Here is a 17,424-nt window from a genome sequence, read left to right as displayed (position 1 = left end):
GTAGCCACCTTAACCCTTGTGGTATCTTTTGGGGTCAAGATGACCCCACCCTTACATTGACATGTTATCCCTACAAGACAAAGGTGGGAAAAAAGGTGGAGGAGAGGATTTCATGTAATCCAGGGACACCAGTGAAGATCACATATCATTGAAGAAAAAGGGTTCATTCCACTGTCTTGTGGGGTCCAGATGTTAAAGTGCCTTGGACAGCACAAGCGCTAACCCTGGAGAACACATCAAAAGCAAGTTATTTCTGGATTTGAAAGCTAATTTGACCTTTTTTGTTTTTGTTTGTTCAAATTGGGAAGTAGCAATTAACAGTGGCCAAGCAATAAAAATAAAAAACTGGAAGAAAAAGTTGTTTTTATTAAAATGTGTAAAAAAGAATAGAAAAACATATATTTCAAATGAAATATCTAAAAACTAAACGTAGACATTTTTATAAAATTAAAACATATACAGGTGGTGCTGATATATTGTGCCCCTTGCGCTACAGTCTAGTCATTTAAAAGGTGTACTCACTGGTTCTTCACCGACCTCGGACAAATGGTTCATGCACTAGGTGTGCAGGTGATACATGGGTGCATGAGGGATGCCGACACAAACTAGGCACTGATTGTCTAATCTCTAACAGGCAGGTTGCACAATGAGCGCACAATTATAACTTGAGCAGTAGTTACAGGCTCTTTTCACAGTGCACAAGGTTTGGGGTGTTGAAAAAAATGAAACATCCATGCGACACGTCTGAGTCTTTCTTACCTACGTCACCCTAACTTACCCTTAAGGCCTGTTCACACCGGGACGAATTTTGTCGGCGATTTTCGCCGACGTTTAACGCCTCGTGACTAAACAAAGGGCACCAATGAGAGTGTGCACACCGACGCGAAAAAACGCCTCGGGTTCGTTTTTTTTTTTCGACGCGTCGCGTCGAAATCTATTCGACCAATGAGAATGGCGCTTTTGCACACGTGTCTGGAGCTTCTGAAGTTACAGTAAAACACAACTTGGGGGCGCTCAAACACAAAACTGCCTTGCTGAGCACACATACCAGCGAAGAAGATAGACGCCAAGTAGCGTCAACACTGCCGCAAAGAAATAATGACGAACATTCTAAAATATCCCCTTACCAAGTACCAGTTGGAGCTACTGATGCTTGAAATATTCATGTTTTCTTTGTATTATTCTGACAAGCACGTAAATACTTGCTCTCTTCTTCTGAGTGAAAAGCGACTTTAAGAATCGTAAAGTTGCGCAGCGCCACCTTGTGTACAGGAGTATTTCTGTTTACATTAAGCGCCATCTAATGTCAGGGAATGAAATTGCATGTTCGCTCGGCTCACCGTCAGCGAAAATCTCCTGGGTGTGAACACAAAAAACGTGGCGAAAAACGCTGGCGAATATTCGTCCCGGTGTGTACGGGCCTTTATGTGTTGTAGAGGTGTTCACTATGCGCTGTCGTCCGGAACATGTGCACGAACATCTTATCACTTGGGCAGGGCTCACCAGCTCTGTTCCTCGTGGGCTACCGCCGTGTTTGTTTTGCAGCTATAGCTGCTGTTCTACGAGTTCAAATAAGTTTTATTTAGATAGCAAAATATTACAACACAGTTGTCTCAACGGGCTTTACTAATTGTACAAAAAAGATCAGTTATAAAATACAATAGCTGATTGCTAAACTAAACTGGGCATCCCTGCCCTTAGACCCTCCTCTCAGTAAGGAAAAACTCCTGAAAAAGCCAGATTCCAGGAAAAGCAAAAATGTTCACCGAGCGGTCTACCACCTTCGTATTTTGTGCTGCGTACAGCCTGTATCCACCGGTAAGGGCAGTTGTGACAGTGGCAATTTCACACACACAATATTATACATTTCAACATTCCATGCAGTGATTTGACTAAACCTATCAAAAAGAGTTCCAACCAGTCACAGGAAGCTGGTCTGAAGTGTGTGTTTCCTGCGTGCATGGTTGAGCTCTCCGCCCCCCACTGACTTAGCAGCAGCCTTCACAATTAGGAAAATGATATTTCTTCAAACTATTATTACAGTAGGAAATAGCTGCTCACACATGTGCAAACACATGCACTTGCTGGGGTGCAGCCCGTTCAGGGCATTGGCCTGCCATTAAACCTCCAACCTCTCCCACCAGTGGATGATTGATTAGCTTATTAGTTTTCAGATTAATGTCTCAATTCTTACATTTAATCTAATGGCCCCTCTGTGCAGATCCCGAGCTAATTAAATCTACAATACACCAGAGGAAAAACATGGAAAATAAGCCCATTAGAGAGTCACATTATATATAGTATATTATACTGTGTTGATTGGTGCTCAACTTTCATTTCTATATTGTACTTCATTCTTTTGTTTTAATGTACTTCCCCACCAGAAAAGTAAAGACGCCTCACTTCCTTTGTAAGGGATAAAGAACTGTGTTTGTTTTTGAAACATTATGAAACTAAAATATGTCATATGGTTAGAAACTTTAACTATAGCAATAACCAGTTTGTTTGTTTTTCATTTATGTTTGACTTTGTTCAAGTCATGTTCCATTGTTAAGGTTGTGTACTAAGTAGTGTAATTTCGGTCTTTCGTGATATATGTGTGATATATGTGATGTGAATGGAAGTGTTTCTTGGGTTCGTCATTCGTCGATGTGCACAGATATCCATCGAAGGTTTCGACTGACGGGTCTTTACGTGATTTCGGTTTTGAGCTGTTTACATTTTGTTTTTGATTTGTACGTTGTTTATACCCATTTATTTCGGGAATCTTACGCGATTGGGTATTATTTATGCGAGATACACAAATTTGTGGCTTTCTACGACCGTTCCACGTATGTTTAACAGACTTTTCACACATGTACCACCGATGGATAACTTTTATATCACTTATACGGTGCACATGTCACGATAAAATTACGTAATAGACACACAAATCACTAATTCCATACAAACAGCGAAATAATCTCGCATGGTTCATGTTCTACGCTGATTTACGTGTTCTTTGCGTGGTCTATTCATACTTTTTTGGTGGTTCATTTATGATACATCTGTGAAAATTTCACGTAAAGACCACAACTTTTCTCACTTTTTCCACATATATTCACGTATGACTACTTTTCATCCTTGCAATATGCACAAAATGTACGCAGTGGCTGTGTGACACGCCCCTCTACACCCGCTCTCACTATTTCAGATCATTATTCATCAGTTGGGTCTATTGTTCAATGTTTGTCAGGCTCTCTTTCCTTGGATTTTGGATCCACTAGCCTCGTCCCCAACAAAAATAAGTCCAAAGCTTTTTCCAAAGTTCATGTTTTAGATTTATTTATTCATTTTATTACGTTGGTCCTCACTGATGCTCCACAGAGTCTGACATAAACTGATTTTCATTAGCATTGCCCTTGGGTAGCTACTCCTTATCCGATCAAAGCGTGTTGTGATTTCTTCTGAGCCCATCATTACCTGTTATGGACTGGAAGCAGGGTTACGTTCATGCCATTCTATTTATCTGGTTATGATTTCAATTTAAATCATTTTGAGCTGCAGATAAACAAGCTATATGGATAGAACGGTGGCATGTAAGGCGTGAGTGAATTCTCATATTCTGAGAGCATCGTCATGGAAAACCGCTACTGTTAAATCAAAACTATGTGAAAAGTGAATGGCAGATGGATAGTTTTGTATGGAGTTATTTCAGTCTCAATAATCAGAAATGCACACAACCGGTTTTACAAATACACACGCTCCGATTCACAAATGTCATTTTATGCAAACGTGAAAAATAAATTCGGAAATACACACCCTGTGTTTCACAAACACACACATTGTGTTTCACAAATGCACACTAAATGTTTTACAAATGCACAATAAGTGTTTCTCACAAATGTGCACACTGTTTTTCACAAAAACATTTTAGAAATTCACAATAAATGTATCAGAAATGCACAGTAGGTGCTTCACAAACGTGATTTTTAGGTACACATGTGATGTGAACTCACAGATCATTCGAACTGCAGACTGTGCATTCAAAATCCCGTTCTCGTTTGTGAATCTCCCCGTGTGTGTGAGAGATTTTTCTACGGTGAATATTGAGACTCATCTGACGGAGCGGGTCGACTAATCTCACCATTGGCTAGTGAATCTGTCAATCAAACTCATCGGCAAAGCAGGCGGGTTCGCTTTTAGCCAATCGAATGGCCCCTTACACGTTCTCTACGCTTTCTGCAGGTGTCAAAAGCCCCGCCCATGTTTGATTCTGTACCAGTCGGTCGTTAGCGTGTTAGCTTTAGCATGGCTTGTCGGTTTATTTGCCTTCGGTTGTCAAAATTTACTGGCTTGCGCAACTTTTCAGTGGACCTGGGAGCAAGGCAACAGTGGTTGAATGCAGTTGACATAGAATCCATCGAACTGTGTACTGGTCATGAGATTTACAATGAACGTTTCACTCGGGATCGTTTGTACGTTATTCTCTTAGCTTTCATGCTAGCGTCATTTCAAGACTCAGACACGGTTCCCTTCGGTCTTGATCATCTGAAGGTGGAGGAGAAAAATCTTTAACTTCCACAGTAGGTTCTGTGGAGAAACTGGCATCACTTTGCTCCGTACCACGCAGTGGGACTACATTACCTCAAGTTCATCTCACTGTCAATCACAGATACCCAATACACCTCCCCTGCTCAGCCCGAGGTCACTTTGCCAGACCTTAATTTTATTTTTTTAATAACTCAAATGTCATTGATTTTATATTGTAACCATATACATATACACCTCTTGGCCAGGTCACCCTTGCAAAAAAGATCCTCATCTCTCTGGGTTTTATAGCTGGTTAAATACTACACAACAAAAGATGGTCATAGAACAACAAAGTGCAAACATTCACCCTTTATTGCAGAGTAAAATTCAGTGAAAACATGGACAGATTAAAACATCAAAATTTAAGCAAATGTGGGATCTCTACTGATTTGAATTTTATTTAAACTGGAACTAATTTTCATAACATCCTTACATACAATTAAGTCCCTTGAACAATACAGCAGTATTGATTTGAACTCTGTCTTGCTCCCCTCAGTCTTTCTTCTTCTGTATGTAATTATGTCGCCTAAATTAAGTTCTAAACAAACGGGACAGTAAAGATGTAGGTCCACTCCCAAACGGTCTGAATTAAACAATGGGTTGATGTCGTCTTGCAGTTCCAACATTTGTGGACCCAAAAGGGGACTGTCCCATATCGGGACATTGATCCCAGGATGAGGTTCAGCCATGGATCCACTCTCCTCCCATTCAATCTCTGGAACCAGAATACCCTGACAAAAACAAAAGATACTGTTTATGAACAGCACTGTTTTTTTTTAATGTTTTAGATTATGTAGGAACAGAGACCCACTAATAATGACTTATATTGTTTCTAGCAGGCAGACCTCATATCTCCATAACTGTTTTTAATTTGCAAATAAGTGACTCTTAACAAAGTAGTGAGATTAGTACAGCTGATGGCTCATAATGCCATGCATTGTGATGCATTTTGAACTTGCAGATGTGCTATTCTTCCTACTTGATTTAAAAAACCAAACAATTTAGGGAAATAGTTTGCACCACACAACAATAAGACTTTTCATTCATTTTTGATGAAAATTCCTTGTAGTCATTGTGATTTCATCATACTGTTCTTGATACTTTCCACTTTAGTCGAACTGCACACAAATCAGTTGTCCAGTACAGTGAGATTAAATAAAGCAGGGTTTTTCAACCAGTGTGTGTGCCGCGGCACACTAGTGTGCCGTGGGAGATGGTCAAGTGTGCCGTGGGGAATTGCCCTACTTCACTGATCTAAAAACATTTCCCATCTCCAGGAAATCAGCTCTTCATGCAAACAGGCACTGATAAAAACACTGAGTAGTTAGGAATATGAAAGATCTTAAAATGACTTTTTCTTTGTGTTTATTTAATTCTATAAAATACATTTTGATAAGGTTGACGGTACCGCGATTTAGCTGCAGCTATAACCGTGTAAGGAAAAGTCCCGCCCCTTTAACTGTCTCCGCCAATATAACAAAAATACCAGCTAAAGCTCGTCTTTAGCGGTGTAACTTTCCACAGAGTCCGGTGTCAGACCGTGGAACAAGTGAACAAAGGTTGAAAAACACTGAAATAAAGCACTTACCCGGGGATCAGAAACAGGGTTCTGGGTCAAGCCCAACTGCCACAGCTGATTTGGTGTCATGCTTTGCTCCGTCCTGATTGGATGGCTGTCCCACGCGTCACTAAAGACATCCAAACTGGCCTGAATGCGTGGTAGGAAAATATAGTGGCAGCAGAATACGTGATGTTACTGATATTGAGCAAGTCTTGGTCCTCAGGAGAGTGCAGGATGTTGTAATATAAACCAGTAACAGTCATGAAGACATCACACCAGAGGGGCTCAATCCTGTATTTGGAAAAAAGCAAAAAGAAATATTATATTGTCAGATTTATTTTTAATACATCATTCACTTTTATGTATATATTAAAGCGTCTAAAACTAGGTTCAACTCACCGTTGATTGTGTGTACACTTTTGCTGCAATGAAGCTGTTTGTGTCAGTTCTACGTATGTGAGCATCAACTCAGCTATGCCCACATTTTCTCCTCCGTGATCTCCTCTCACCCTGACAATAACATGAAAATCATGTCTCAAACACATAATTACAAATGCATCGCCAATACGGTACACATCAATTTAAAATGTAATGTTCTTATGTATAATGCCAATAAGTAGAATTTCTAGGTTAGATAAATTGCAGGAGTGGGTTACATGTATCACTGGGGAAAAAATTGAGGTGAGAGAGACTGTTAAGGGGGGGGGGGGGGGGGGGGTAAAATGTTATTCATGAGGGGAAAGAGTTTTAGAGTTGCCTTTGTTTTCAGAGGAGTCTAAAAAAAGTTATTTTATTTTTGTACAAATAACCAAGTGCTTATACTAGGGTTGTGCCGATGGACGATATCATCGTCCATCGTGATGGGTGACTGACATCCCGATGGAGAGACCACCATCGTGATGCCACGGCCCCGCCACGTTGCGCGTCGACACCATAAGCCGCGGTTACATGTACAAAATATCTTGATGGGATCAATGGTCAGATTAGAATCCAACCGTGTACATGGGCCCAGAAAAATGTTTTCAGAATATAAAAACGTTCACTAAGGTCACACTTTCCGTAGGAATAAATCATTCGCACATGCGCAGTAGGGTTTGAAAAACGGAAGGATATAAACTCCGCCGAGCGCCTTTTTTTTTTCAAACTTTATTGTATGTAACAATTCAATACAAAACATTGTTAAACAGCGCCGAGCGGCTATATACATTGACATGTCAGCTCGGTAAAATACGAGATGATCTTCTAAACGTGCTTTTAATAATGTTACGGTTATTATGAAACACCTGTTCGCTCATCATTTGAATTCTAATCCGTGTGGTCAGTGCTTTTTCTGAACGAAGCCAGGATTAGCAGTATGCTAACACGGGCTAACAACATTAGCTTTGGGTGGTGCTGCTTTCTGGCTGCACGTAAACATGTAAGAATAACATCAGCCTTTATTTAGTCGGGACACGACTGGAAACACAAATCCGCATGATTGTTTGAATGTTTTCTAAGGACTGAGCGACATTTCTGCTTTGAAGCTCAAACCGCTGTGTGTGCTGACGATCCGAGCTGTGCACAGACACACACTTTTAGACCCGGTTCTGAGTTCGGTTGCTTGTACCCCTAGAGCTGCGGGACGGATCGCAGTCTTAAATCTCCCACACATACCGCTCATGTACCCCCCCCCCTTCCCATCAAACACAAAGCGGACTACTTCTTTTCTATTTTGTTTGTTACTTTTTTTGTTAAAGTCACTTCCCTCAGTTTATACTGGATCATCGCGGATTAGTCATCTGTTGGGAAATTAAAACAAAAAAGCAAAAAAACGAATAGCAGTTATATAAGAACGAAAAATGTAAAAATACCCCCTTTCCCCCCCCGACGATGTCATCGTCCATCCCGATGGTTGACAGCAAACATCGTCAACGGCCAATTTAAGGGACATCGCCCAACCCTAGCTTATACTGCCTGATATGTGAATAAAAGATTTCTTTATGAATAACATGAATACCTCAGAGGTTATCCATACACGTTCACAGCGTCACTGAAGAAGGCCAAGTCTGCACAGTTGTTGTCTGCCATCTTCAGGTACAAGATCTATGGAATACAAGTACAAATACTTTCAACTGACAGATATTTACAGGGGCAAAAATGCTAAATTCCCAATTGATAGGTAAAACAGTAATACAATAGGATGATAAAATATGAAATAGAATAGAATAGAAAGGTATTTAGGATGTCACGCTTCAGCAATTCCTAAAGAATAAATAAAAACACGACAAACATGGATTAGATCATTTAGCTGTCTGAGATTAAATTACATAATTTTCAAATATTAGAAAGGGGAATTTTTTAAAACACTCTTGCTATGATAACTTGAGCTTGTAGTAAAGAACAGCTTTAAAAAAAAATCAGAGACAAGACACTGATCACAGGAAGCCTGTGTGTAATACTTACAGTAACTTCTACTCAAATCACTGTTGATAGCATATTTCTCCCATCCACCCTTTCTGTGACTACTTATCGACTACAAAACAGCCTAAAAACATAATGTTTGGGATTCTTGTCATTACGTCATTGGAAGTAAAGATACGGGGATTTTAGTGGCTGTCACTCTGACACAATCTCACAGGGCTTTTCAGCACAATACGGGTTCTAACGTTAGAAACTTAATGAGGCTTCTTTCATTCAACAGTGGATTCACGTCTGTTATATTTAAAAATTGCTCTTTTCATGAATGTCATATGAATTAACTTTGTTGCACATATCCACCCCGTCTTAAAGTCTGGGTTGTGAAAAGACTGTGTCTAACTTTAACCCGGATCGCCGCGTTTACATAAAGGCAGCACACGGAACAGCTAACTTACTAGCTAGTTAGCATAGCATCAGTGTTTAAACAAATCCCCGTCTCCAAATCAATACTTTTTATTAAACTTTCTGTGCTGCTGTAAATCCGGCATGTTTTCCCCTTAGTTCCTTATGAATCATGTTAAAAACCTACAGATTGGCTGTATATCTAGCTTGAACCGACGCGCTAGCTAAACTTCCCTCACACTCACAGGGCAGGCAGACACAATTTGAGTCGAAAGCCGGCTAGTTTCGAGGCCCCTGGTTGGTTGTAGTTACTCGTGTTGTGTGAAGAGCTGGTATGCCAAGTATAAAACTTGACAAAACCATCATAAGTCCTCCCCCGCTTTCATAAAAAAATATGACCGCACAGGCTAAGCTAAGCTAATTTGCGGTGGGGGTACTCTGCAAACGACTCGTCTGAAGTGTTCATAAAGCATTCACACATGTCACTTGGCTAAGGAGACCGCTTCAACTTAGTATTCAATAACATTACAGGACGTACAACGAGGGAATAATAATCAAATAAGTGCATTACTTACGGGCTGAGACTGAGCCCGTTCAGAAGACCTCTCCGCCATGTTTGCCGCCCGCGTCCTCCCAACTGCTGTGCTGAACAGCTCCCTCCCTCGTCACTTTGAAAGTGAGGAGTGTAAGGGGCCATTCGATTGGCTAAAAGCGAACCCGCCTGCTTTGCCGATGAGTTTGATTGACAGATTCACTAGCCAATGGTGAGATTAGTCGACCCGCTCCGTCAGATGAGTCTCAATATTCACCGTAGAAAAATCTCTCACACACACGGAGAGATTCACTAACGAGAACGGGATTTTGAATGCACATTCTGCAATTCGAATGATCTGTGAGTTCACATCACATGTGTACCTAAAAATCACGTTTGTGAAGCACCTACTGTGCATTTCTGATACATTTATTGTGAATTTCTAAAATGTTTTTGTGAAAAACAGTGTGCACATTTGTGAGAAACACTTATTGTGCATTTGTAAAACATTTAGTGTGCATTTGTGAAACACAATGTGTGTGTTTGTGAAACACAGGGTGTGTATTTCCGAATTTATTTTTCACGTTTGCATAAAATGACATTTGTGAATCGGAGCGTGTGTATTTGTAAAACCGGTTGTGTGCATTTCTGATTATTGAGACTGAAATAACTCCATAGTTTTGAATCACACCTAAGCATTTTTTACGATGTGTAACATATAAAAATATGTGACTGTGTGACCTAGTTAGTTCTAAAGAGCTAAAATAAAGTCTATTCTAAAAACCAACAAAAAAACTGAAAACCAGGTCTAGCAGTTGTTAAAACATTTACTCATTAGCCCTTTTGCAACCTAGCTTAGAAACACTTTCGCTATAAAAGTTACCCCATCACCTTTGTCTGGGTAATTTTTACCTGATCTAATACACCAAACAGAAAGTATTTGTCATAAAACATACCTTTCATTGTGCTTTCATGTTGAAAGTGTTTGCTTCAATCTGTCACCCGTAGAGAAGAAAGCTCATGAACAGTTTTTTATCCTATATGCTCATGGAGGGGTCTACAACTTTTGTAATTGTGCGAACCACCGTCATGCCTGCCCATATCAAATGTGAATAAGGCCTTCTATAAACTCTTTCAATTAGTTTGAAACACATTTCAGTGTAAAAAAATTCTGAACTTTTCGTTTTTTTGGTGTGTTTTTTTTTAGAAACCTCAAATCATATATTGAATCGTAACAAAATCGAATCTTGAGGGAATTGCATCTCTAGTGGACACCGATGGTATTTCTGTACTGAGTTTAATATCTGTGGGATTTTTTTTGTTGTATTGTCTACAATCAGGGCTTGAAATAATCTAATCAAATCAAATTAGATATTGTAGACTGAAAATGGGGTAAATATACCTTGAACCCTCACTGGTGGTCAGCGATAAATCTTTCTCTTTTCTGATTTAGATATTATCTTCAATCATTGTTTGTCCCTCCCTTACTCGTTTGAAAATTAAAATCAAGCTTGTTTGCATTTCAGAAGCATTGTAAGTGATGAAAGAAAACACTCATCGTAATAGTCTGAGGGATTTTTGACAGTGTACAGTCCATCAAATTTGGCAAACTCATTCAGCATTGAACCAAATTCACCTACACTTTCAATTGTAATCTATTCTCTCTCATTTCTTTTCTCTACCACCAACTCACAGCCTTGTTATGTCTCTCCTGTCGGTCCTGTAATGATAGATTGGTTGTCTTTGTGTAACAACAATGTAGGTAATGTCAGGTCAGCTTTGGTGGTACTCATGTTTGTGCATCACATTTATAGCTGAAAAAAAGTCTCTTTGCATTTAATGATTTGAAGCAATTTTACTGAATCTTAAAGTTACACAAGATCTAATGAACATAAACGTATTTTGAATAGTTCCTCTTCTTTCCTTGCATAAATCAGTATAAATGGAGAATACTTGTACAGAGCTTTTCTACCTTCCTTGAAGGCCCAAAGCGGGCACACACCCATTCACCCACTGATGGTGGCTCTGCTGCCAAACACTGGCGCCAATCTTCCACCAGATGTAAGGTGAGGTTCAGTGTGTTGCCCGAAGACACTTTAATATATTGGCGGACAAGGCGAGATTCAACCTCTCACATTTCTATGGTTCAGCCAGTATTTTCTTTTGAAAGGAAGTCATGGGACATCTTTGTTTTCTTTTTGCCTAATAAAGCAATTGTTTTTATATTTGTTATGATGGTAACAGTAACCTAAATACAAATTAGTGTCTTATTTTTCTGAAGGGTGAAGTGAGATTTTGTGACTTCTACTGGGTTTTAGTTAGTAAGAAATCAACCAGAATTTTTTACCGTTGAAGCTTACAGACCCCTGACCTTGGGAAAGGGCCTTGTTCTAGAGCAAAAGTACAAATTGGGACATGGCCATTGTTTGCCTAGCAGTATGTTGTTTGCAAGCGGTATTACTTTTTGTTTAATTTATCAACGACACTAAATCGTCACTTAATGCTTTGTTTGCACATCCATTATCCACAAAAAGACTGCAGGAAACATTGCTTGAGTCACTAATCTCTCTGCTGTGGGCCGTATGGTGACAAAGTGCTTAGCACTCTTGGTTTGAAATTTCAAATGCTGGCTTGGTTCTTTCTGTGTGGAGTTTGCATGCTCTCCTCATGCATGAGGGTTTTTTTTCAACTTCCTCCCACAGTCCAAAAACATGATTCATACAGTTCAGACCAAAAGTTTGGACACACCTTCTCATGCAAAGAGTTTTCTTTATTTTCATGACAATGACAATTGTAGATTCACACTGAAGGCATCAACACTATGAATTAACACATGTGGAATTATATTCATAACAAAAAAGTGTGAAACAACTGAAAATGTCATATTCTAGGTTCTCCACAGTAGCCACATTTTGCTTTTATTACTGCTTTGCACACTCTTGGCATTCTCTTGATGAGCTTCAAGATGTAGTCACCTGAAATGGTCTTCCAACAGTCTTGAAGGAGTTCCCAGAGATGCTTAGCACTTGTTGGCCCTTTCGCCTTCACTCTGTGGTCCAGCTCACCCCAAACCATCTCGATTGGGTTCAGGTCTGGTGACTGTGGAGGCCAGGTCATCTGGCGCAGCACCCCATCACTCTCCTTCTTGATCAAATAGCTCTTACACAGCCTGTAGGTGTGTTTGGGGTCATTGTTCTGTTGAAAAATAAAGGTGGGTGCAACTAAACGCAAACCGGATGGAATAGCATGGCGCTGCAAGATGCTGTGGTAGCCATGCTGGTTCGGTATGCCTTCAGTTTGGAATAAATCCCCAACAGTGTCACCAGCAAAGCACCCCCTCACCATCACACCTCCTCCTCCTCCATGCTTCACAGTGGGAACCAGGCATGTAGAGTCCATCTGTTCACCTTTTCTGTGTCGCACAAAGACACAGTGGTTGGAACTAAGAATCTCCAATTTGGTCTGATCAGACCAAAGCACAGATTTCCACTGGTCTAATATCCATTCCTTGTGTTCTTTAGCCCAAGCAAGTCTCTTCTGCTTGTTGCCTTTCTTTAGCAGTGGTTTCCTAGCAGATATTCTACCATGAAGGCCTGATTCACACAGTCTCCTTTGAACAGTTGTTGTAGAGATGTGTCTGCTGCTAGAACTGTGTGCCATTGACCTGCTCTCTTATCTGAACTGCTGTTAACCTGCCATTTCTGAGGCTGGTGACTCAGATGAACTTATCCTCCACAGCAGAGGTGACTCTTGGTCTTCCTTTCCTGGGGCGGTCCGTATGTGAGCAAGTTTCTTTGTAGCGCTTGATGGTTTTTGTGACTGCACTTGGGGACACTTTCTAAGTTTTCCCAATTTTTCGGGCTGACTGACCTTCATTTCTTAAAGTAATGATGGCCACTCGTTTTTCTGTACTTAGCTGCTTTTTTCTTGCCATAATACAATTCTAACAGTCTATTCAGTGGGACTATCAGCTGTGTATCCACCTGACTTCTGCACAAGACGACTGATGGTCCCAACTTCATTTATAAGGCAAGAAATCACACTTATTAAACCTGACAGGGCACACCTGTGAAGTGAAAAACATTTCAGGTGACCACCTCTTGACGCTCATCAAGAGAATGCCAAGAGTCTGCAAAGCAGTAATCAAAGCAAAAGGTGGCTACTATGAAGAACCTACCATATTACATATTTTCAGTTGTTTCACACTTTTTGTTATGTATATAATTCCACATGTGTTAATTCACAGTTTTGATGCCTTCAGTGTGTTATTTAAATGAGAGGGCGTGTCCAAACTTTTGGTCTGTACTGTAGGTCCATTGGTATCTCTGTTGGTGTGAGTGTGTGTAGCCCTGCGACTGACTGGCGACTTGTCCAGGGTGTACCTTGGCTTTGCCCAACAAAAGCTGGAATAGGCTCCAGCAATCTCATGACCCCAAAAGGCATTGATCAGGTTCAGAAAATGGATGGATGAATGTATCTCTCTCTATTTATTGGTTGAATGCTGTAAAGCATTCAACCCTTTGTTTTCCTGTTTCTCTTTATTTATTGGTTGAATGCTGTAAAGCATTCAACCCTTTGTTTTCCTGTTTCTCTTTATTTATTATTATTATAGTATCTTCCGCCGTTTTTTGGCGTTTAACTACTTCTACAATTTTTAACCTATTTTAACCATTCTACTATTAAAATGTTCATCTCTTTCATCTTATTTCTGCTATGACTTTTGGTTTTTCAAATCCTTTTACTTTTTAAGATATTCCAGGTTTTCCGGGAATTTTTGCTCCATTGAAATACATGGAGAATTTTTCGTTCAGAAGTTCACAGTTAAACTCCTTCTACAATTTTTCACCTATTTTAACCGTTCGACTATGAAAATGTTCAGCTCTTTCATCTTATTCTAGCTATGACATTTTGGTCCTTCAAATCTTTGAACTTTTCCAGATATTCCCGGATATTCCCAGATTTTCCAATGTTTTTGCTCCATTGGCCACACCCTTGCTTCTTTAAACAATTGTAACTTTAACATTCTTTTGGCTAGAGACACCGTTCAAATATTGAAATGTTCACAAGGTTTTGGACTTCAACATAAGGTTCAAAATTATTATGGGATGGCAACACCACCTACAGTTTGGCGGCCATTTTGTGCCAAAATGTGAGGCAATTTTAAACTTCTTCAAACTTTCACCTATTTTTACCATTCTACTATTACAATGTTCAACCCTTTCAGCTTATTCCTTTCAGCTATGACTTTTGGTCCTTCAAATCCTTGAACTTTTCCAGATATTCCTGGATATTCCCAGATTTTCCAATCTTTTTTCTCCATTGGCCACACCTTTGCTTCTTTAAACAATTGTAACTTTAACATTCTTTTGGCTAGAGACACCGTTCAAATATTGAAATGTTCACAAGGTTTTGGACTTCAACATAAGGTTTAAAAATTATTATGGGATGGCAACACCACCTACAGTTTGGCGGCCATTTTGTGCCAAAATGTGAGGCAATTTTAAACTTCTTCAAACTTTCACCTATTTTTACCATTCTACTATTACAATGTTCAACCTTTTCAGCTTATTCCTTTCAGCTACGACTTTTAGTCTTTCAAATCTTTGAACTTTTCAAGATATTCCAAGATTTTCCAGGATTTTCCAAGATTTCCAAGATTTGCTTCATTTAAATACTTGGAGAATCCTTGAAAACCTTTGTTGCTTTCAAGCATTATAACTTTAACATGCTTTCAGCTAGAGGCACCGTTCAAACATTGAAATGCTCACAAGGCTTTGGACTTCAACATACGTTTTGAAATTATTATGGGATGGCAACACAACCTACTGTTTGGTGGGCATTTTTTGACAAAATCTGAAGCAAATGTTGCAATAAACTTCATCCATGGCTGGAACTGAACATATTGAAATTCACTGGATCTGGACATATAAGGAATGTGGGCGTGGTTAGCAAACAAAGCTCGTTGCTAAGGACGTCCAAAAGTTTACTTTTTCCGATTCATCTGAAACCGACGTTGATTTGTTCCTCATCTCCAGGCGACCCAAACATAAAATGGTTGCTATGGAGATAAAATTAATAGAAAAGCCGCCATTTTGAAAAAAGTGGATTTTCTGTCAACTTAGAACATGTAGCTTTTGCCAATATGATACTCTCAAACAATGTGGTTTTTTGAGTCAGTTGATGATGCTGATGCTAGCACTTTTAGCCATTTTAGCATCATCTTCAAATTTTCAACAGTACATCCATTTTTATCAACAATTTCAGCTTTCATGCTTAACTCCGTCTACAAATTTTGACCTGTTTTGGTCATTCTACTTTTACAATGTTCACCTTTGACTTTTGGTCCTTTAATTTTTCAAAATATTCCAGGATTTTCCAGGACAGTTCAGCTATTTTTCAACAATTTCAGCTTTCATGCTTAACTCCTTCTACAATGTTTGACCTATTTTAGACATTCTACTTTTACAATGTTCAGCTTTTTCATCATATTTCTGCTTTCATTCAGCAATACAGCATTCAACCCTGCATTTTCTTCTGGAAATGCAGCTCCTTCTAGTTGGTTGAATGCTGTAAAGCATTCAACCCTTTGTTTTCCTGTTTCTCTTTATTTATTATTGGTTGAATGCTGTAAAGCATTCAACCCTTTGTTTTCCTGTTTCTCTTTATTTATTATTATCGTATCTTATAGTATCTTCCGCCGTTTTTTGGCGTTTAACTACTTCTACAATTTTTAACCCATTTTAACCATTCAACTTTTAAAATGTTCAGCTCTTTCAGCTTATTCCTGCTATGACTTTTGGTTTTTCAAATCCTTTTACTTTTTAAGATATTCCAGTTTTTCCGGGAATTTTTGCTCCATTGAAATACATGGAGAATTTTTCGTTCAGAAGTTCACAGTTAAACTCCTTCTACAATTTTTCACCTATTTTAACCGTTCGACTATGAAAATGTTCAGCTCTTTCATCTTATTCAAGCTATGACATTTTGGTCCTTCAAATCCCTGAACTTTTCCATTTATTCCCGGATATTCCTGAATTTTCCAATCTTTTTGCTCCATTAGCCACACCTTTGCTTCTTTAAACAATTGTAACTTTAACATTCTTTTGGCTAGAGACACCGTTCAAATATTGAAATGTTCACAAGGTTTTGGACTTCAACATAAGGTTCAAAATTATTATGGGATGGCAACACCACCTACAGTTTGGCGGCCATTTTGTGCCAAAATGTGAGGCAATTTTAAACTTCTTCAAACTTTCACCTATTTTTACCATTCTACCATTACAATGTTCAACCCTTTCAGCTTATTCCTTTCAGCTATGACTTTTGGTCCTTCAAATCCTTGAACTTTTCCAGATATTCCCGGATATTCCCAGATTTTCCAATGTTTTTGCTCCATTGGCCACACCTTTGCTTCTTTAAACAATTGTAACTTTAACATTCTTTTGGCTAGAGACACCGTTCAAATATTGAAATGTTCACAAGGTTTTGGACTTCAACATAAGGTTTAAAAATTATTATGGGATGGCAACACCACCTACAGTTTGGCGGCCATTTTGTGCCAAAATGTGAGGCAATTTTAAACTTCTTCAAACTTTCACCTATTTTTACCATTCTACTATTACAATGTTCAACCCTTTCATCTTATTCCTTTCAGCTATGACTTTTGGTCCTTCAAATCTTAGAACTTTTCCAGATATTCCCGGATATTCCCAGATTTTCCAATGTTTTTGCTCCATTGGCCACACCTTTGCTTTTTTAAACAATTGTAACTTTAACATTCTTTTGGCTAGAGACACCGTTCAAATATTGAAATGTTCACAAGGTTTTGGACTTCAACATAAGGTTCAAAATTATTATGGGATGGCAACACCACCTACAGTTTGGCGGCCATTTTGTGCCAAAATGTGAGGCAATTTTAAACTTCTTCAAACTTTCACGTATTTTAATCCTTCTACTATTA

At 39.1% G+C, this 17,424-nt stretch overlaps 1 long non-coding RNA gene across 3 annotated transcripts; it reads right to left on the bottom strand.

The window, feature by feature from the left end:
• Positions 1-6,281: 6,281 nt before the first annotated feature.
• On the bottom strand, positions 6,282-10,140 carry LOC111947969 (uncharacterized). Of its 3 annotated transcripts, none has more exons than XR_013658399.1 (4): positions 9,508-10,140; positions 8,130-8,215; positions 6,533-6,643; positions 6,282-6,424 (listed from the first exon to the last, which is right to left on the bottom strand). It is a non-coding gene; the product is annotated as an uncharacterized LOC111947969 (long non-coding RNA). The 3 variants fall into 3 exon arrangements; XR_013658400.1 differs by lacking the exon at positions 9,508-10,140 and adding an exon at positions 8,576-8,834; XR_002873942.2 differs by lacking the exon at positions 9,508-10,140 and having other exon boundaries at positions 8,130-8,834.
• Between the last annotated feature and the right edge of the window lie 7,284 nt (positions 10,141-17,424).

This window comes from Oryzias latipes, chromosome 10 (assembly GCF_053564925.1).
Source record: "Oryzias latipes strain Hd-rR chromosome 10, Olatipes_Hd-rR_3.1".
Classification (NCBI taxonomy): Eukaryota; Metazoa; Chordata; class Actinopteri; order Beloniformes; family Adrianichthyidae; genus Oryzias; species Oryzias latipes.
This window is presented reverse-complemented; position numbering and strand designations above follow the sequence as displayed.